The sequence below is a fragment of the Lepidochelys kempii genome, chromosome 6 (assembly GCF_965140285.1).
Source record: "Lepidochelys kempii isolate rLepKem1 chromosome 6, rLepKem1.hap1, whole genome shotgun sequence".
NCBI classification, from domain to species: Eukaryota; Metazoa; Chordata; order Testudines; family Cheloniidae; genus Lepidochelys; species Lepidochelys kempii.
The window spans coordinates 57,774,615-57,797,246 of NC_136385.1; the positions used below are offsets into that span (position 1 = coordinate 57,774,615).

Consider the following 22,632-nt stretch of genomic DNA (forward strand, 5'->3'; position numbering starts at 1 on the left):
AAATATAAAAGGAAAATAAGTTCAGCTGAGCATTAAGTTTTATGAGCAGGTGGTTAGTTTGCATGTGGAATTATTTTGCTGAATATAATAGATGTAGAGACCTGATGCTGCTGCCAGTGAAGTTTATGGCACAATTCCTATTGACTTCTATGGGCAAAGGAGCAGGCCAGAGGTTGAAGTATATGTGAAAGCCAGAACATCACTTTCCAGGGATGCAGTCGATTACTTTTAGCCCCCAAAGTTATGTTTTCCTAATGTCCTATATTATGGATGGAAATGTTTTTCCAATGTTTTGTTCACATTTAAATGGAATTGGCTCATTTTAATATTGAAATATTCCCCTGCAGTATTGTTGAACCCCCAAAATAAAAACTTTATGGCCAGTGCAAAAAAGTGAAACTGAATAGCAGCTAAAGCAAAACCAAACAGGCTACTTTCACACTCCCAGATGTTTAAAATGCTAACCAAGTAAATCTTAAGCAGGTAATGGTGAAAAGAAAATCTGATTTTGTAAATCCTCTTTGCTTTAAGTAATTTAAAAAGTGCAATTAGTGACCCCGGTAACATATTCCTCCCCTCCCCGTCTTCCCAACAATAGTAGTTTGTCCTTAAAACATTAGGTTAAATAATGAACAGCATATTGTTTGTGATGTTAATATTACATATTAATATGTTAATAAACATATTTTCTTATGCTCTTAAGACATCTCTTGATGTCACCCCCTTTTCCCTTTCCTGCCTTGCACCACAAGCTCCCCAGCCATTCAAATCAGAACCATGGTAAGAGAAAGTACTAGATCAGGAAAGGATTTACCTTGTGCCAGAAGGATATGGGTTCTTATAATCAACAGGTAGCTAGAGAAGAAAAATATTTACCTTGACAATAACATGTGAAGTAGGTGGTAGAGGGCATTTTAGCTGTCAAATCCAGAAAGGAGAGATACTGTAGCAAATGGTGGAGAGACACTCAATTCTTCCTGTTTGGCCTAATAGGATCAAGAGGAGACATATATATACAAAAAAATGGTCAAATATCAAATGCGGAGGGGGAAACGGTGTGTGTGGCAGGGGAGAAAATGGTTTAGGTTTGCTAACATTTGTTCCAAATGTTTCCTTAGTTCGCATTGGCCAATACCTATGAAATAAAGCATATCAGTCTTTCAGGATCCTTGAAGTATGGGAAAGGAAAATGTAAATGAAAAGACAGTCACCCACATAGGCTGAGAGATAATAAAACATTGAAAGATGGAAGAAGTGATTTAAAAAAAATTAAGTCTAGCTGTAAATCTTACATCCTATGTTTATTTGATTTTAAATTGTGACTTATTTAGGTTTGTAAAATGATATCCTGAAATTGGGTCATTTGAGAACCTTAGTGCACTGTAGATTGCATACACACTGGCTTAAATACTTTCCCTTTCCTGTTTGTTTTAAAATGTTGAATGCTAAATAAATAAATAAAAATAAAGCATGAAAATAGTGCATAACTGGTGATTTTAGTTGCGAACTTCCTTGCTGGCGAGAGAGGTACGCAAACGTCTCAAAGCTATAGGCTGGGACAAATTGTACATCGTAATATATGAATGGAAATCACAGAAAAACAGAGAAAGGAAAGGGGATAATACACTACCTGTCTGGGAAGTTGTTCAAGGGTTAGAACAGGGAAAGGAAAGGTTGCAGTGGAAGGAAATATCCCACACCTCCCTCTCTACAAAGAAATCACTAGTTGCCAATATTATTTTGAAATTCATTTAAAATAAATAGAAATTTTCTTTTTTAAGATAAAGAGATGGCGTGATGTGTGAAGTTAATGATGCAGATGAAGTGTTGCATGCAGAAATGTACAGGCCTCCACATATGCCTAAACAGGTTCAGGAGTTGTGGAACTTCTCTTGCACAGGTATGGAGATAATATTTAAAATTTGCATCAGACTTATCAGAACCATTCTTTCACGGCCTTAATTAAAATGTAATCATGGCTTTAAAAATGCTTTTCAGGACAAGAGATATGTGGCCTCACGAAGGCCAGATAACTTGAATGAATTTTATTGACTATCCCAAAAGGGGCTGGACACCCATTAATTTCATCCTGTTCTCTCTTATTTTGTAGGGAATGTGGAAAAGCTCCTGTTCTGGACATAATGAAGACCAGTCAAGGGAGGTGAGCACCAGTTCTCCTGTAAGGTACTGCTTGTTACTGATATGTTTTTACATGGAGAGAAAATAGCATTTCTTTGTGGGTTAAATAATACCTGACCCTACGGCCTTTCTGATTTTGCAGTTTACTGGTGACATTTCATAGAAATCCAAATATTTGTGTGTGTGTGGGGGGGGTGGGGGGATGTTAAAATGCTGCAAAGCAGACAAATTAATATGAAGTACTTCAGACGTCTGATCAGTTACACAAAAGCAGCAAGGAAGGTAGCATCGTACTGGATTTCCCTGTAAAAGCATGTGAATAATATATGGTTATAGGAAGATGGCTTAATACTTTAAAACTGTGTGTGTTCAAGCCCAGAACACATTGGAATACAAAATAAATTCCTGGTGAAAGATGCATTCTTCTTTTGTGGTTAGGTTAGAAAAAAGATTAAAAAATTAGTTCTTCCCAAATCTCTGTAATTTTCCGATATTGACAAATACATTTGATGTGCTAAACATTTTAAAATAGTCTGTTTAGGTAAACTGGAAGGAAAGATCTTTGTCTTAAAAACAGCCCAGTTAATTAAAATTAACCAGGAGTTTGTGAGTAACATAAAGCGCTAGACCGGATGATTTTGGGTAAAATGCGGTTCCTTGAGGCCAAATTTATCAATAAGAAATCCTCTTTATCAGGGAGGACTCTATATTCATGAACTGTTTTCTGGTTTTGATAATCATATCATATAACATTAATATCAGGGAGAGGAGTTGTGTTAATATGTTAGACGTTCTATTGTATTACAGTAGTTCACTTGATCTTTCTATTTTGGACAATTTATTCCACTCTGATAATGTAGACACATGCATAAAGTACATTTCATTTACCAAAATTGGGAATTTGTTGCATTAAAAAAAAAGATTTAAAATTTTAGAAATCTATAAAATCCATCATGTTATTCTGAAGCCTTTTAAAAGGCAAAATCCAAACAAAACTATCATCACTTGTAAAATATACAATATCTGAAAGCAGTAGAAATTGTTCTTACGAGAGTTTTGAAACAAATAATCCATTGAGATAGATAGTTAGGGTTTTGCAGCATTTTTTCTTCCCCCAGCCTCCCTCTCTCTCTGCAAGGGAAAAAGAAAGGATGCAGCTTATGTAAAATAAATAAATAAATACAGTTGCGATGAAATGGTATGCTCGGCCTCTGATAAAATTGGTTTTCTTATCAATATTTAGGGTTTAAAACGTAGGTACTGTAAAACAGTTAATATTTCAAAGTTTGTGGGGAGACAAATGTTTTAATATCTTTCTTCATACCTGAAGAATCCCTTTCAGGAGTCCATTTTCCCTGTTTGCAGAACACATTTTTATTAGATCTATGTATTTGGGTTAAGACTTACTTAAAATTACTTAATTAGGTTATACTGAAATTCTAAGTGATTTTAAAAGAGGGATTATGGTAATATGACAAAACATAACACTATTTTAATTGAAATCCTTAAATAAAGCCCTTTTAACATGCCAATTTTTAAAACCTATAAATTTGGGAGGTTAAAAGAGTACAAAATATAAAAAGGCCACCCTAATTATGGAACATATAATCCCATACCAGTGAGCAGGGATTTTGTAGGTACGTCTGGAATATGGGAGAAGGTCATTTACACTTCCAATTTGTTTTTGAGCCTTTCTTGTTGCGTGTTATCCTTCTCATTACTTTAATGTGTATATGTAAAATGCTTATAAAATGCTTACGGTCATGTAAAAGACAGAAGATGTGCAAAAAGAGGTAACAGTGTAGCTACGCAAAGATAGCTATTAATTGATTGTGTTTTCCATAAAAAATCTGAAAAATATACCAAACTAAAAATTGCTATAGTGAGGAATAAATTCTAAATAATTGTATTTATGCCATTTGGAATGGCGTGGATGTGAATTGTCTTTAAAAACATAAAGCGTATGTCTGGAAAAGGGTATCATGGAGAAATGCTTTTCCTGTTGTGTTTTCCTTGGTTAAAGCTGTTCGCTGATTTAGGTTTGAAAGAAGATGTTTGAAATTAAACTTTTTAGGAGAGTACATGTGTGTTTATCATTGACGGATTTTTTAAAAAAAAGAAAAGAAAACATCCATATGCTTCTTTCATCTGTATTGTTTATGGTTTAAAATAAATAATAAATCTGTAGTGATTTGTTTTTGAAAGTGAAGTTTTTGTATGAAAAAATCTGGCAGTCAGTATGTTTTACCTGGGATTTTAATTTTGGAGAAATAGCAGACTGCTTTTAGATATTTGCATTTGTTTCAGAGATTGGAGCATAAACCAGATTTCTGTGTAGTCTGTCAGGCAGTTACACGTCTGAGCATGTTACAGTTTGTAGCACTACAAATTAGAACCATTTGACTTGCATTTGCTGTACAATGTTCTTTTTAAAATTATTTCAAACAAACCATATTTATAGAAAGTTAACAGGGATTTTTTAAAATCTGATTTTAATTAAAATCCAGGAATTCTTGTTGTAAGGATCTATTTCATGAATTAACATTTCCATCCCCCCCCCCATTAGTTATTTTATTAACCGGTTCTAGTCTTGTGGTTTATTTTTCAATTTTCAATAGATGATTCGTATACACATAGTTTGTTGCTCATTTTAAAACAGAAGGAGCTGAACAACTGCTACAAGTGTTAGTGATACGTATCTTGAATGCATATATGTGATATATAGAGAGAGAGAGACAGAGAAAAAGACAAACATGACAGTATGACAGAGTTTCCCATCAGTTTCATTGCGGAAAAATACAGTATCTTTTACTAGTTTTGTCACAAAAGGCTTTTTGGGTTATAAGGATATTTTTCTGTTAATGTATCTATTAGAATTTGTCTTTTGAAATGTAGAAAAATGCATGTAGGTAGGAGGAGATCTTTCATCTGCTTTTTCTAAGTTACAGAGAAAAGGTAAAATAAATAATAATAATAATAGTGACCAGCAACTCTGTACTGCAGAAATGTAGAAATCTGCAAGAAAATTAGCTAGTTAGAAAAAGACTAAACTTGAATGTGCAATTCATAATAAACATTTGATGACTGCATTTGCAGATCTGTTATTGTTCTGAAGAATCTTAAAATAGCCTTTTCCACTAAAATGATCAAGGAGTCCTGTTATGTGTATGTGTTGGAGTGGAGAAAGCTAACATAATGTCTGTTGTTATTGTACCATATGTTAGCTGCTGGCTATACATTGTGGTAGAGGAGGAAAGTATACAAGTACTCCTTTTCTTAGTGTAGCTTTGGTGGCACAAAGTTGTCTGAGTGTAACAAAAGGGTTAACAGTGGAGTTGAGCGTGTGCAGTATGGGAGTTGTAGGCAGTAAGAATGCTGGGAGCTGTCGTAAAACTCTCCTTTGCTTCTTCCTGTAATGGCCGATTGTAGGGAGGTAATGGGGTTTTTTCTCTCTGGCAAAAGCCTCATTTCCCCTCTTTGAATGCAGTAAACAGCACAAATGTGGGATCCTTTGTGCCAGTTAGACGTGAACAAGGAAAGGATGCAATTGATCAAGTCACAGTGGAAATTCTGAACAAGGGAAAAGAGCTTTTTAGATCTCTCTCGCTCTCCTGTGTTGCTGCAAATGTCATCATCCGGCCGGTTGTTGCCTTGCTGACAAAATGCTGCCTGCCTGTCATGCGGCTGTTAAAATCTCTGCTGACTGGGGATCTCTCTTGCTGTTTGTTATGGTTTTTTATTTTATTTTCTCTCTCTCCTAGGCAGACCCTCGGCATTGCTGCAGCAGGCCTGGTACAGTATTCCTGGCTTGCTTTACGTGCACTCAGGTCAGTTGTGTTTTTGCTTTGGCTTTTGCCACGTTTGTTAGGAGGATTCGGTTAGGTTAGCTGCACTGTGGTGCTCACCTGCTTTCTGTGTCAATGGAACTGTTTGCTTTTCTGCTGTATCTGTTGGTGAAGTGATTGACTGTTCCTGCTCTCTAGGGAGGCTTCCTTTTCTCTGTTATGTCTGCCTGTGGTCCGGGAGGGCGAAAACACTGGTGCTGTTCACAACCCTTCTTTGTTACTTTTACCTTGCTAATAAATACCTTTGTAGCAATAATGCTTTTTTTATTTTATTTTTTTTAACCTGTGTGCCATGTGTCCTTGTCAACAGGCGCGATTCAAACGTCAGCGCCACAAAAGTGGGCGCTGCCGATGGTAACAAGAGTGAGGTTTATATTCAAAACAGTAAGCCACTGTTTGTAGGAAAATATGGGCCTTCGTCTGGCCTCGGGTGTTTAAGGGTAATGGAGAATGTGGGGCTTGGTCTGGGCAATGGCCCTGGGGATTTGGGATAATAGTGAATAGCAGGTTTGGCCTGAACAGTGGCCCCAGAGGCACTAGGGCAATAGAGAATGTGGAGCTGGTTCCAGGCAGCAGCCCCAGGAACTTCAGGGGTTTGTTTGATATTCACTGGGTATAATCCTAATGAGTTCACTGCGTATTCCTACATTAGTGCCCATCAATCCATTGTGTCTCATGCACTTCCCAGTGCACTTATGTCTCCCCTGTACGTATCACTGGACAGTCCTTTGACACTGCTTACTCACACAGCTTTCTGGCACTGCTTCCCTGTGCGTCACTGTACACATGTCCACTTTTTTGTAGGCTCTTTGTCAAAATGAAAACACAAACCCGAAGAAATCAATCAGATTATTGGATCTAATGCTTGCAACTCACAGGAGGATTGTTGTACTATAGATAAGAGTTATAGAAAGTATTTTTAGTGTGGAGAGGAGAAATTGGGACTATAGTGTGGAAAATATGTGAAGGGAGAAACTGTATTTAGAGAACATGACGCTGTTGCAGCAACTCTGGGACTTTATTTTTGACTATGAGGCATTTCCCCTGAGGGGAAAAAAGAGTGGAAAATATGCAAATATTACACATTCATTTAATTTATGTTAGTTATCAGCCCAAACTGCAAAGGTCAGATATAGATATGAACTTCCCCCATTTTCCAAGGTGATTGGAACCGGTCATCTGATCTGGATCCATGTCCACTATATACAAAGGAAGGAAGAAAGTTGTTGTGTATAATACATTAGTATGCAGTGGACTTTAAGTATCGTTTTCTTACATTTTAAGAGTCTGATCCTGCCAGGTAATGAGCACCCTTAACTGTAACTGACTGCAATGAGAGCTGACAGTACTCAGCACCTCACAGGATTTGGACAGTATTGTGTCATTTTAGGTATTTTTTTTTCTTTTTATATATGGTTCACATGCATCCATGAATTGCAAGAGAAAACATAATGTGTTCGTTTGTTCAATCTGTTAACTGCCTAGGAAAAATTCGATTCTCAAGATAAAACTGAAAAGAGAAATATTTTATAATATGTTGACTTTCTATTGCAAATTAGTTCTGGGCTGGGAGACTGTGAGCTCTCTTGGGATTACAAGCATTCTCACATTTGTAACACATAAAAAGACAATAACCATCAGTTGAAGTACAATCCCTAAATTATACAGGCATGAATCTAATAGGAAGTGAAAAGATAACAAGGAAACCCATTTTTTAAACAGGAAAGAGGAGTTATCATGTAGGAGGAAAGGTCTCAGTTTACATGGAAAAGGAATTGTTGGATGCCCAAAAAAGAAGAGACAAGAATCTAAACACCTACTCTACCTACCCCAGGTAATGGAGACCTGGATACATGTGCTGTTTCTACACTTGAAGAAGACTTTAGAAATGGAATCAATAAGTTCAAAAGTATGACAAGAATTGCACAGCATCAGAGAGAAGGAAAATGCTTGAACAATATTCAGACATATCTACTATCACCCTTAATATGAAATGCTAATAGGAACCACTGTTGGTCAGTTCTACAATCTGGAAATTAGTGCTTCTGGATTTCAGTTCCTGATTAATTCAGTAGCTCTCAGAATGTACTGGGCACTCAACAGAACTACTAGAACACATCCTCTGCCCCAGGGAGATTATAATCTAATTTTGGACATGTGACAAAGAATGGGAGTAGCAAGCAATGGGGATTGCTATGTGGAGGAGGGCAATAGGAAAGAAAATAGTTAAAATACTATACTATACTATACTAAAATACTATACTATGTAGGTTTGTTATGGGCACATCTTGAGATTCTTCTATTACAGTATTTTTATTTTTCTCTCTCATTACTTGAATTTCTTCTCTCTTTGTGGGCCTCACCAGAAGAGGAATAGTTAAATAATATTTATTATCTATTGATCATCACCATCATTGGCATGCTCTGCACTGTGCTGACAGGGTGGGAAAGATGCTCCCAGCTCCAAGGAGTTTATATATTAAAGTGGACGCACAATACAGTTTGGATACCTTGTACACTAGCTGATCCATGAAAAGTCCACTCACACTGTGATGACTTTCTTTCCTGTATGGGTTATTGTTGGAAGACTTCATGGAAGAAGTGTTTAAGGAGGAATATAAATGAAAAGATGCATTTAGTGCAAAGTCATTTAGTGCCAGAACTGTTGTGTCCTTTAAGGAGATGTACAACCAGCTCACTTAGGATGTTACTGAGGACTTGTTTGTTTGTTCTGTTGCTGTTTTTTAGATGGCTTGGACAGAGATGTCAGTTAGGGGAAGATGTATTAAAAAGGGGGTGCTCTATATCCTAGTAAAGAGGAAGCGATAGAAGTCGATAAATTACAGGTAGGAACTGAAGAGAAACAGTCAAATAAAAAAAGAGTCCCATTCAAGTACATCACATGAAGGCAGACAACTAAATATGGACAAATTTGAACTAACTGCTTGTATACAAATGCTAGGAGTCTAAATACTAAGATGGGTGAGCTTGAGGGCCTGCTGTGAAATAAGTATATTGCTATAACAGGCATTACAGAAACTTGGTGGAACGTGTCAAGAGTAAAGCCATACAGCTGCACCTGCTCGGTACTCCTGACATCCTAGTGAGTCAGCTAGGCTGTCTGACGGACCACCCTGCCTGATTTGGCTGAGGAAATCAGCGGGTCACTTCTTAAGCTCAGCAGCAGCGGTAGCTGGCTGGCTGCTCAATGCACATGCCCACGGACTCTCTGCCTCCCAGCTGTCTCTTGACAATCCCTGCTCCTGCTTTACTCCTCCATGGCTCCAGTCCAGATCCTGCCCTGCACTCAGTCTTGTTCTAGTCCTGTCCTAGCCTTGCTTCTGCCTCAGAACCAACCCTGTTCCTGCCTTCCCTGGCCCCTGGTAATCCGGTTCCGACCCTCGGCTCTGATTCCTGACTCCAACTCTCTCAACCTTTGGCTCTGGTATTTGGACTCCAATCACTCGGCCTGACTCCTGCTCTGAGCACTAGGCCTGACCGCCTACAACCAGTCCCCTGACAGAACAATGATAATCGATGGGAAACGATAATACCAGGATACAAAATACGTAGGAATGACAGAGTAGGTTATGCTTGTGGGGGTATGGCACTGTATGTGAAAGAAAACAGAGTCAAATATAGTAAAAATCTTAAATGAACGAAACTGTACCACAGAATCTCCATGGATAGAATTTCTGTGCTTGAATAATAAGAGTATAGCAATAGGACTATACTACCAAGCACCTGACCAAGATGCTGATAGTCATTGTGAAATGCCCAGGGAGATTAGAGAGTCTACAAAACCAGAAAAACCCAGTAATAATGGGGGATTTCAGTGATCCGCATATTGACTGGGTACATCTCATGATGGAATGCAGAAATAAAATTTCTAGACACCATGAATGTGACTGCTCCATGGAGCAGCTAGTCCTAGAACCCATAATGGGAGAGGCAATTCTTGAGTTAATCCTAAGTGAAGCACAGGATCTGGTCCAAGAGGTGAATATAGCTGAACTGCTCAGTAATAGCAATCATAATGTAATTAAATTTAACATAGTTGAGGAAGGAAAATACCAGAGAAATCCACCACAGTCTTCTTCTCGTGTCCTTGTCACAAACTAGAGGTTTTTTCCAGAATTACTCACAAGCAATGGCTCTTTCTGTCACTGCAGCAAGGTCCTCCTTCGTACAGGTCTCCCCAAGGAGTCAGCAAATGAGCAGGTCCTCCATGATCTGCAATTCACTGCACTCACATATATTCCTGTCATTAGAGTTAGCCCCATTCGTTCATGATAGTCTTTGATCCACCAGTTTGCATACGCAGGCGGTTCAGGCATCGCCACATTGACCAGTGTTTATTGGCCCCTCTGGGAAGATCCTCCTGGGGTTTCAGATCTGTTTCAGTGTGTCCGACTTCATGTAGTCTTTTATTCCATAACCTCAACCGTGCCTTGCCATCTGTCATGATCTTTCCCTTTGGCTTGCTACCTTCCTCCTGATATCAGGTGGTGTAATGCCAGCCAGTAAGTACAGGCTATCCTTCGGTGTTGGCTTTAGAATTCCAGTTATTACATGACAACTGTCATTTAGAACAAGGTCTAGTTTCTTAGTGTAGACAGATTGTTCACACAGTGGACATGTATACTCTGCTGTAGAGTAGCAAATGGTAATAGCAGTGGTTCGCAAAGTAGCTGGATTAGCTCCCCACTTTGAGGTGACCAACTTTCAGAGGATGTTGTTGTGGGCACTAACTTTCCCTTCCATCTTTTCTACATGTGCTTTGAAGAAAAGTGTTGTGTCCAATGTCACCCCCACATAGACAGGGTTTGGGTGATTAGCCAGTGGGATCCCATCCCAAGTGATGTTTAGTTTCTGCTTGGCTTCTCAATGGCATAGGTAAAAAACCGTCACCTCTGTCTTGGTCTGGTTGGTGCGAACCTGGTTCTTACGTAATAAGCTGAGAGGTTGCTCAATGCACATGACAGTCTGTTCTCAGTAGTAGCAAAGTCCTTCTCCTGTGACGTGATGCATAGATCATAGGCGTATATGAAACTCCTCATGTCGCTCTGTATGGGCTGGTCTTTGATATATATGTTGAGGGTTGGTGCTCGCACACTGCCCTGTGGGAAGCCATTTCATTGTTGTCTCCAGCGGCTCTGTTTCTTGCACAGTTCTACGTAAAAACATCTGTTCTCCAGAAGAGATCACATGAGCTGCACTAGATGGTAGTCGTGCATCATATTTAGGGGCCTACCAAATTCAGGTCAGTTTCAGTCATAGGATTTTAAAAATCATAAATTTCATGGTTTCAGACACTTAAATCTGAAATTTCACAGTGTCGTAACCACGGGTCCCAATCCAAAAAGTGGATTGCAGGGGGGAGGGGGGACAAGGCAATTGTAGGGAGTCACAGTATTGCCACCCTCACTTCTGTGCTGTGTTGGTGGCGGCACTGCCTTCAGAGCTGGGTGGCTGGAGAGCAGTGGCTGCTGGCTGGTTGCCCAGCTCTGAAGGCAGTACCACTGCCAGCAGCAGCACAGAAGTGAGGGTGGCATGATATGGGGGGATCCTCAATTTTGGGAGGGGCAGGGCCAGCCTTATAGGTGGGCAATGTGGGTGACCACCCAGGGTACTGTGGTCGGAGGGTGGGGAATGTTTCCGTGGTCACACCCCCCCCAAGACATACACAGCTGGGGTGCTGGGCTCAGAACCGGGGAGGGGCAGGGCTGGGGGCACCCTGGCCAAGGGCTCCTACCATATGCCGGGTTCCTGCTGTTGCTATTGTCCAGACTGCAGGGGCTTCCACTGGGGACGGGTCAGACCCACCTCAAGGAACTTCAGGAAGCTCTGCGGCTGCTGGTTGGGAGTCCAGCTCTGAAGACAGCTGCAGAAATAAGGGTGGCATGGTATAGTATTGCCACCTTTACTGCAGAAATAAGGATGGCATGGTATAGTATTGCCGCCTTTACTTCTGCACTGTGCTGGGTGCGGTGTTGCCGTCAGAGCTGGGCAACCAGTCAGCATCCGCTGCTCTCCAGCCACCCAGCTCTAAAGGCAGTGCAGAAGGTGGTAATACTGCGACCCCCATACAATAACCTGGTGACCCCCCAAAGCCTGCGTTTGGGTTGGAGCCCCCAATTTGAGAAATGCTGGTTTCCTCCGTGAAATCTATATATTATAGGATAAAAGTACACAAAAGAACAGATTTCACGGAGGAGACCAGATTTCATGGTCCATGACATGTTTTTCACGGCCGTGAATTTTGTAGGGCCCTAATCATATTGTAGAATTTGCCAAGCAGGTTTTGGTGGCTGACTGTATTGTATGCCACTGATAAGTCTACGAGCACAGTGCCTGTCATCATCCCTCTCTTGAACCCATCTTCTGTGTGCTGGGTGATATTTAATATTTGGCCAGTGCAGGACTAAATCTGGCTTGTTCTGGTATTAGATGCTGTTCGATATGAGGGGAGAGGTGATTGAGAATAAGACGTTCATAAAGTTCCTAAAGGTGGCATAGGATTGATATTGCCTTGAAGTTCTTTGGATCAGATGCATCCTTCTCCGGCTTCAATAGAGCTATTACACGGGCTTGTTGCCATAATTTAGGTATAGTAAGGGTTGATGAGCAATTGTTAAAAAAGCATAATACCCAGTACTTGGTTGCAGGACCGAAGTGCTTAATCTGCTCCCTGCATATGTTGTTGAGTTTTGAAGGAACTCAGATTTGAAATTGCAGAACTACTAACTGTGGTATGTAATTGTCACAGGCTGCTCTACTCCTTGCTGGAACGTCTCCTTCTGGCTGCACCAGGGGATTAGCTCTGCCAGGCTGACATCCCTTCCTGCAGTTGCAGCCTGTTACTCTCAGTCTTGCTCTCTCGGGACTCAGCTGCTCCTGCTTCATGGCCCTTCTTCTCTCTGCTACTGGGCTTTATACAGGGCCCTCCTATTCCTGTCCAGCTAAGCACCATCGCTAATTAGTCCTCATTGCTCCCTGGCTGCTCCTCCAGGTGCAGCATAAGAAGTTAATTGGCCCACTTAGCCACATTAACCCTTTCAGGCCTTGTTTGGGGTGGACACCCCGTCACAGTAAGATATCGCTTAGATCAGCCTTTGTAACAGATGACTGGAGGATAGCTAATTTGACACCAATTTTTAAAAAGGGCTCCAGAGGTGATCCTGACAGGCCAGCAAACTTAACTTCAGGCAAATTGGCTGAAACTTTAGTAAAGAACAGAATTATCAGACACATAGATTAACATGATATTTTGGAGAAGAGCCAACATGGCTTTTGTAAAGGGAAATCATGCCTCACCAATCTATTAGAATTTTTGAGGGGGACAGCAAGTATGTGGACCAGAGTGATCCAATTCATATAAAAAAAAAGGAGTACTTGTGCGAATACAGACTAACAGGGCTGCTACTCTGAAACCAATTCATATAGTGTACTTGGACTTTCAGAGAGCCTTTAACAAGGTACCACACCTGTGGCTCTTAAGCAAAGTGGGCAGTGATGGGATAAAAAGGAAGGTCCTCTCATGGATCAGTAATTGGTTAAAAATAGGACAAAAAAGGAAGCTATAAATGGTCAGTTTTCACAGTGGAGAGAGGTAAATAGCAGGGTTCCCCAAGGATCTATACTGGGGCCAGTGCTGTTCAACATATTCATAAATGATCTGGAAAAGGGGGGATCTGGAAGTAAGGTGGCAAAATTCGCAGACAATACAAAATTACATACTATAGTTAAAACCAAAGTTGACTGAAGAGTTATAAAGGTGTCTGAAAAAACTGGGTGGCTGGGCAACAGCATGGCAGATGAAATTCAGTGTTGATAAGTGCAAAGTAATGCACATTGGAAAACATCATCCCAATTATACATATAAAACGATGGGGGTCTAAATTAGCAGTTACCACTCAAGAAAGATCTTGGTGTCATCGTGGATCATACCCTGAAAACATCTACTCAGTGTGCAGCAGCAGTCAAAAAAGCTAACCGAATGTTTGGAACCATTAAGGAACATCACAATTCAAGGGTGAATGGCCCTGTCACACCTTGGATATACTACATTCAAAGGAGCTCTTCTCATGGACTGGAAGGCTAAATGTAAAAGATAAAACAGGGTCACAAGAAAAATTTTCATCTTTTTGCTGTTTGAACTCTTACAGGGCCAGAGAGACTAAACTAAGGCACAGACCCCAGGGATTACCCCTGCATCCTCCCTGAAAGATATATTGAATGGACAGATTACTTCATCTCTTGTCTTTAGGAACCATAGGTGGTAACTCATTGTTATGTGTATGCTTGCTTGTTTTAACCTATAAATAACTCTCTCATTTCTTTTTCCTAATTAATAAACCTTTAGTTAGTTTATTACAGGATTGGCTATAGGCGTTGACTTTGGTGTGAGATCTAAAATACAAAGCGATCTGAGGTATGTGGATTGTCCCTTAGGACTGGAAGTAACCTAAATATTTTGTGATCTTTGGTGTAGGTGAGCAGTTATCACTGAATCCAGTTTGCCTGGGTGGTGAGATAGGCTTCCAGGGAGGGGGAAGGTGTTTTCTTCTACAGGTCTTCAGTTCTGTATTACTAACTATCAAGCTTTGTTAGCAAAATATGATTTCAACAATTACCAGAAGATAATCTCCCTCAAGAGGATAGTGGCCAACTCTTGGCCGTCTTGAGGAAGACAGTGGATGCAGCTGACACTGCATCTAGAGCTACAGTTCTCAACCAGCAGGCCATGGGGCGCATGTGGCCCAGTTAGCATACAGCTGTGGCCCGGCCCAGCTCAACTCTGTGCTAAAGGCCAGTCCGTGTGGCAGGGTATGGGTTTCTGGCTGCCTGGTGCGGTGGGGTCTGGGCTGCCCCGCTGCCCAGCACGGTGGGATCGGGGTCAGAGCTGCTGGCCCACCCTGCATGACAGGGGTGCGGGGTCGAGGCTGCCAGCCGGCCCCGCAGGGATGGGGTCCAAGGGCTGCAGTGTGGCCCCATGGGGGTGGGGGTCCGGGGCTGCTGCCGGGCCCCGCAAGCTCTTGGTCAGCTGCGTGGTGGGGGTCCAGGGTGGGCAGCCAGCTGACCTGCATGGCAGGGGTCAAGGGCAGCCACATGGTGGGGGTCCAAGGCTCCCAGATGACCTTGCGGGGTCAGGGGTCTGGGGCACCTACTCGGCCCTGTGCAGCGTAGGTCTGAGGTCTGCCGCCTGGCCCCACAAACTCTGGGGCAGCTGTGTGGCGGGGATCTGGGGTGGGCAGCCGGCTAACCCGCACAGCGGGGGTCAGGGGTAGCCATGTGGCGGGGGTCTGGTGCTCCTGACCAGCCTCGAGGGTCAGGGGTCCGGGGCACCCACTTGGTCCCACACGCTCCGAGGAAGCCGCATGGCAGGGATCTAAGGTCAGGGGCTGCTGTCTGGCCCCACAGGATCTGGGGCAGCCGTGCAGCAGGGATCTGGGGCTCCCGGCCGGCCCCATGGGGTTGGGGGTCCAAGGGAAGCTGCCCGGCCCTCGGAGCTCTGGGGCTTCCAGCTGGCCTTGCGAGGTCATGGGTCTGGGGCACCACCCAGCCCCACAATCTCCAGGGCTGCTGCCCAGCTTCGCAAGCACCTGCTGCCTGGCCCCGCAAACTCCGGGGCAGCCTCATCGTGGGGGTCCGGGGTTGGCATCCCGCTGGACCCACACAGTGGGGGTCCAGGGTAGCCATGCAGTGGGGGTTCAAGATCCAGGGCAGCCACCCGGCCCCGCAAGCTCCAGGGCACCTACCTGGCCCCGTGCAGCAGGGATCTGCCTTAACACAGAGGGAAGGGGTTCTACTCCCCATATTTCTTAGTCCCCAAGAAAAATGGAGGATAGAAACCCATTTTTAACTTTTGGCAATTAAATGTTTTTATTCACAAATCAAAATTCTGAATTGTTATGCTGACATCAATAATTCCCTCCCTACAGGAGGAAATGCAGTTCACATCTCTTGACATGATAGACTCTTATTTTCATGTGGACAGTCATCCATCCCACAGGAAGTTTGTCAGGTTTCTGGTAGGACAAGAACACTACCAATTTAGAGTACTCCCTTTTGGGCTAGCAACAACACCCAGGGTTTTCACGAAGGTCTTCTCAATGGTGGCCACCCAAATGAAACGTCATAGCTACTTCATAGTCATATGTCATAGCTACGTTATAGTCTTTCCATATCTGGATGACAGGCTTTGTATAGGTCTTTCCAGTCAGGGAAGTCCAGTTGGTGACTTTGTTCTTGCTCCATCTTCTGGCAGCCTGGGGAATTTGCGTGAACAAAGAAAACTCCACATTGACTCCCACTATAGAGTTTATAGGAGCGACCCTAGACTTGATCTTAGCAAGGGCCTACCTCCCTAGAGAAAGATTCTAGACCATGAACAATTTTATAAGAAAGTCACTTTCAGACCACAACCACGGTCGGTCTGCCTTTCTCTACTAAGCCCCATGGCATCATGTACTTCTATAACACTCTTCACCAGTCTTCATGTACACTGCTTACAGGTCTGGCTCTGGTCCATCTACTTACCAGACAGAGACCACATAAACATCAAAGTAACTGTTCCCATTAGGGTTATCACTTCACTTGCCTGGTGGATTAACCTGGAACACATCACACTCACACCCTTTGTGACCATTATCACAGATGGATCCCTTATTGGTTGGAGAGCTCATTTGGACAACCACAATGCACAAGGCCATTTGGCATCCTCGGGAGACCAGGATCGATATCAACTAGAGCTAAGAGTAGTTTGTCTAGCTTGCAACACATTCCTCTCACTTATTTGGTCCCGCCATGTCCAAATGTCAGACAATATGACAGCGGTCTTTTACATAAACAAGATGGAGCAAAATTCCTTTCTCTCTGCTTAGAAGTAGTCAATTGTCTGAACTGGTGCTTCAGCAACCACATATCTCTGTTGGCTTCATAGCTCCCTAGTGCACAGAATTGTTTAGTGGGCAATTTCAGCAGGTACTTCTCCACAGATAATGAGAGGGAGATACACAGTTCCTTCCCAAACGAGATCTTTATACAGTGGGAAACACCTTCCTGGGATCTGTATGTGTCCCAAATGAAAAAGAAGTTCCCCCCTTACTGCTGCAAGGCAGCTCGGGGCCATGGTTCCAGGGATGATGCCATTCTGTTATCCTAGACAGACTATTTCAGATATGCCTTTCCTCCCGTTCTTCTGCTATCACAAGCTCTATAGAAGAATCACTGAGACAAAGCTTCGGTCATTCTCATAGCGCCCAACTGGCCCAGACAGTTCTGGTTTCTGGACCTTCTGTGAATGTCAACCTGTTGTCCCATCAGTATCCAACCCTCCCTGTATATATTAACCCAGTAGAATGGAAAGATCAGACATTCCAACCCAGGCCCGCTTCACCTCATGGCCTGGTATTTGGATGGGCATCAGACCTAGAATGTTCGTGCTCATAAACTGTTTAGTCTATTCTCAATCAAAGTAGGAAAGTCTCAACCAGAAAATGTTATCTGGCTAAATGAAGGTGTTTCTCTACCTGGGGATAATGTGATTAGTCATCTCCAGAAATTGCAGGTATCCCCGCTATATTAGACTATCTCCTGTCCTTGAAAACTTCAAGGTTTTCCATTAGTCCCCTGCAGGTCCGTCTAGTAGCAATCAGTGCCTTCCATCTGCCAGTAGAGGGAAACTCCATTTTTACTCACCCAGCAACAATTAGATTTATGAAGGGCCTAGTTAGGACCCTGACACCGCTGGTGAAACCTGCACCACAATGGGATCTCAACCTCATACAGTAAGTACTTACCAAACCACCATTTGAACCGTTGGCCACATATTCCATGTTTTAGCTTCCATGAAGATACCTTTTTAGTTGCCATCACGTCAGCTAGAAGGATGAGTGAATTGGGAGCACTCCTGGCATACCTGCTATACACTGTTTTTCATAAAGAGAACGTTTTATTTTGCCTGCACCTGCGATTCATCCCTAAAGTCATTTTGGAGTTTCACATCAATCAACCTATCCACTTACCAGTATTTTTCCAACGAGGAGAGGAAACTTCACTCTGTGGATGTCAGATGAACTCTGGCATTCTACCTGCAAAGGACAAAACTGATTAGAAAATCGCCAAGGCTATTTGTCACTATAGTGGAACAGTCATGAGGAAGGCATTATCTGCTCAGACACTCTCTAAGTGGATCTCTGGCTGCATCATCCTTTGTTACTAATTAATGCATATTCCTCCCCTGGATGGGGTGAGAGACCATTCCATTAGGGCACAAGCAACCTCAACAGCGTCTCTTTGAGAGGTACCTATCGTGGGTATCTGTAGATTCATACATTCACAAAGCATTACACATTAGTTCAACTGTCCTCTGCAGATACAGCTGTTGGAACTGCAGTGTTACAAGCACCTATACCAACTGCATCCTCTCAGCCCGCTTCTCTTGAAATACTGCTTATCCATCATCCGCATGTGGAATACACACAGGGACCAGCACTCAAAGAAGAAATAGAGGTAACTGGAGGTTCTTCAAGATGTGTGGTCCCTATCTGTATTCCATTACCTGTCCTCCTTCCCCTCTGCTTTGGATCTTATTTGATTTGCGATAAGAAGAGGAACTGGAGAGGTGTCACTCTGCACTGCCCCTTATATTATCAGTTTAGAGCACAAGGGGAGTAACTGTGCAGGCGCAGACTAACAAACACTACTTGCCAGAAATCTCCAATCTCAGGTGTATGGTGCACACGCATAGCCACATGTGGACTACAGATAGGGTCCACACATATTTGTAACTGGAGGTTCTTCAATAAGTAACTTCCATTTCCGAGTTGCCTCATATCCGTATCATAAAAAACACCATCACTGTTATTGGTTAGCAGCCTTTCAGGGAGCCTCAGCAGTAAGGTCAGAGGCTTTGAAGTCATTGCAGGTGAACGAACTTCCAGGTCACACGTAGAACAGGTGAGGGTTGAGGCATCTTGGCAGGGCAGTATGTGAAGAACTATATGCTGCCCCTGTTCTGAAGCCAGAGGACATCAGGCTCCAGGGACAGTCCAGTGCCTTACTGAGCAAGCTGGTTTCCCTACCCTGCCCTGAGGTGATGCCAGTTCACAGGGTTGCCTTTCTAATGCGGACAAAACTATTTGAATTCATTGCCATCCTTCCTCTTACACAAAACTCTCTGTGCAATTTTGGTTTCTTTGATGCCTAATTACTCTTAAGCTCTGTGCTGTTAATGATTTGGAGGGTCCCAGGTATATTTTTCTTATATGACTTTTCTGTATTCTATCAGGTGTGCATGTTAATAGTTCATGAACATGTATTTCTTTGTCATAACAATACAAGGAATTCTTTTTAGTCAGTAAATAACATTTTCAAATTATATTCTAGGGAGAAGGCAATCCAAAGAGGACAGCTTGTGACCTATGGAAAAGGGAAATAACCAAGGACTCAAAAATGGTCACACTCTTAAATATTTCAGTTATATTTTTAATAGGAGAGGCAGTAGAAGAGGGTGCAGGTGCAAAATGGAAGATGTAGATATAACTTCTAGCAAGGAGAATAATGAAGGATTATATTATTGAACTAAGGCTGGGAGTTTCAAAAGAGCCTAAATGATTTAGATGCCCCAAATCCTATTCAGTTTCAGTGGGAGCAGGGTGCTTACCTATCTTAGACCCCTTTGAAAATCTCCCTTTTAATGACTATGACTGTCCTCGAGTAGGTTCTGGAGGAGGTGAGAAGCATTTAGGGAACACTGAAAAAAAGGAAGTATTGTTGGATTTTAACAACAGGGGCCTGTGAGTTGTAAGTCTTGACTGCCGTTCCTGACTGTGTCATACGCCACCTCTCTGTGCTTCAGTTTCCTTGTCTGCAAACTGAGAATGATATATATCTACTTCACATGCATTCTGTGAGGCTTAATTAATTAATGTTTGTAAAGTGCTTGGAGATCCTAAGATGAAAGGTGTTGTAGATGTGCAATATTACTAAATTGTAGAAGTGCTACCAAAAATATTTGACAAATGGTGGCTCTCAGTTAAGGGTCTGGAGGAAGGGTCATGTTTTTCAAATCTTTAAAAATAAGGGGAAATGAATAAGCCAAGATAACCTGACTTCTGTGGCTCTTAATTCTCTGGAAAAACGTAAGAGGGGAACACAGAGGTATGGAGAAGAGGAAGCATTACATGATTGCTGCCTTGCATCCGTGAAACACAAGTCATGCTACACTAACTTTCTCATCAACAACAGATGCATTGGATACAGGGAGGGCTGTAGACACAATTTCATGTTCAACATAGCACCACACAAAGATGCACTGAGAGAAAGATGATTCTAGATATTATGATACAGTGAATAAGCAGTGGGTTATAGATGGGGAACAAAGAGTTCTCATCAAAAAGCAGATGGGGCTGAGGGGAATGCATCATGTGAGATAACACAGTACATTGGTATTGGGACCAGTGAAATGAATGCTGTCTTTTGTTCATTCCATAATGGACAAGTGTCTATATTACTAACTTACTATTTCAAAAGGCACTGACTGGCAGTGTCAACAGAGACTCCAAGGAATAAGCAAATGGGACCATGTTGTCTTGCCTCTAAAGGTGGGCCTTCCTGCTGAGAATCAACAGGGTGCATTAGGCCAGAAAAAGGTTAACCATCTGCTGCCACTGCTCACACTGTGTATTCACTAGAGAATGTCACATTCTGGGGCTCTTAATTCAGCACCTATAATCACTAAAATTCACTTTTTAAAATGTACTCATGTGCCTTTGAACATTGCAGCTTCTATAAAAGCTGCTTTCCTGCACGGCAATCCCTCAAGCCACTTCCTGTTCTACATGTTGAGGATGTGAAGCACTCCCCATTATAATTGCTTATGGAAAAGTCCTACAGAATTCAAAAGGGATTGATAACCTTTATGTACAATTTACTAACCAACCTTTAGAAATCTATGGGATGATTTTAAAAAATGTCTATAGAAAGGATAACATCCTGTAAATGATTTTAGTCCCTCCCTGCTCCTCAACAGAGTACACAGACCCTGATTTAGTGCCCAAACTCATCCCCGCTTTCTGGTAATTTGTTAAACTTGCAAATTTTGAAAATTTTCAACGAGTCTTCCACAAAACTCAGCCTAAGCTTTCCCGAGATTGACTGGTCCTATGGTTTTCCTCTAGGAACTCCTCTATCCTATTTCTCTCTGTCCCAAAGAAACATTCCCACCCTTTTTCTGGTGGCTAGCATGACACAACAATAATTACCTTTCACCTTAATGCAGGGGTTTTGCACTTGGGCCTAAGAAAACTAAACAGAAGGGTCCTAGAGCCTAAAATTCTCTCTTAATTTCTATAGGTTTGTAGTGTAATTTCTATAGCTTCCTATTGGTGTAATTCCTATTAAAGGGACTTTCTCATAAGGATCTGCAGAAATCAGTGTGCCAGTTTGGCTCTGCATTCAGCAAGATGAACATGCCAACCATTTCTTGCTCTAGGTGAAACTTCTGTTTCTGCAGTTATACTGTGGTGTTTATTGTTCAGCAATTAAGGATTAAAATCTCTGAGGCAGAAAGGGAGGTTGCTGGAACCTTAGGTTTACCAAAACAAACAAACAAAAACAATACAGCTGCCATGCAGACTGGTAACCTGAAACACTTGGGATGAGGCAACTTGAAGCTAGGACAGCTCAGTTGAGTTTCCCCCACCAGCCAGCAAACATAGTCAGAATATGTGTTGTAACAGGTTTAGCTAGAGATGGGAATCCGAGCATACCTTTGTTTTGTTTTTTAATTGTAATAATTCACATGTGTGCTGCATTAACACTGTAGAAACCTCTGAAGGGAACTACTATAGAAGAGAGGGAAAGGGCTACAGTTAGACAGGTTGCTAGTGTGAAAAACAAATTTGCTCGGGCTGCAGGTATGTCACTTAGATCATGTCTGTAGTAGGAGCACTTTTCTGGTCTAGATATACCAGTATACTGTACCAGCAAAACGCTCCTAGTGTGGATGCAGCTGATATCAGAAAAGAAGTTTCAGCCCCCAGGGGGTTAACCCAGCTGTAACTGTTGCTCCAGCGAGCTGGGGACCACTGCTCCGGTGGCAGGCTGCCAGTCAGCTGTTCTGGTGGCTGCTGCTCTGGCAGCACCGGGGCTGATCACCAGTCAGCTGTTCCAGCCACCACCGCTCCCGCCACTGCTCTGGGGGTTAACAGCTGCTCCAGCTCTGTCCCAGAAGAAGTCATGGAGGTCCTGGAAAGTCACAGAATCCGTGACCTCGGTGACAGAATCATATCCTTACCCATTGCTTTCAAGTGAGTGACTCTTAGCTTGAGAGCCCCAGTGGATATCAAGTGCTGGGCTGGCTCACAGTAAGAAAGGTATTTCTCAGCTAACCACGGCCCAAGCCATGAGAAAGGAAGAAGATGTCATGGCTAAGGCACTGGAATGGGTTCTCACTGGGATAAATAAATTAATAAGTGGAGGTAACAAACAAATATCATGGAACAGGTAAGATGGTACATAAATTGTTTATCTCAGTTTTTCGTCTCAGTCTATAAATGTTGGGGTACCTCGCCTTAACCCTTTGTGTGGTATAGGGAACAGCAGAGACTGCCTCTGCTGACTGAGCCACTCCTTGCCACTG

At 42.4% G+C, this 22,632-nt stretch overlaps 1 long non-coding RNA gene across 10 annotated transcripts in view; it reads left to right on the forward strand.

Annotated features, from left to right (window-relative positions):
* The window catches only part of LOC144930657 (uncharacterized), a 99,250-nt gene that overhangs the window by 64,606 nt on the left and 12,012 nt on the right, over positions 1-22,632 (forward strand). For 5 of the 10 annotated variants that reach the window (XR_013635951.1, XR_013635949.1, XR_013635953.1 and 2 more), the window contains 3 exons: positions 1,782-1,900; positions 2,111-2,161; positions 5,901-11,404. This is a non-coding gene — a long non-coding RNA (uncharacterized LOC144930657). Of the gene's footprint in view, positions 1-1,781; positions 1,901-2,110; positions 2,185-5,900; positions 11,405-22,632 lie in introns of those variants that run through there. The other 5 variants (XR_013635946.1, XR_013635947.1, XR_013635948.1 and 2 more) reach the window with 3 other exon arrangements.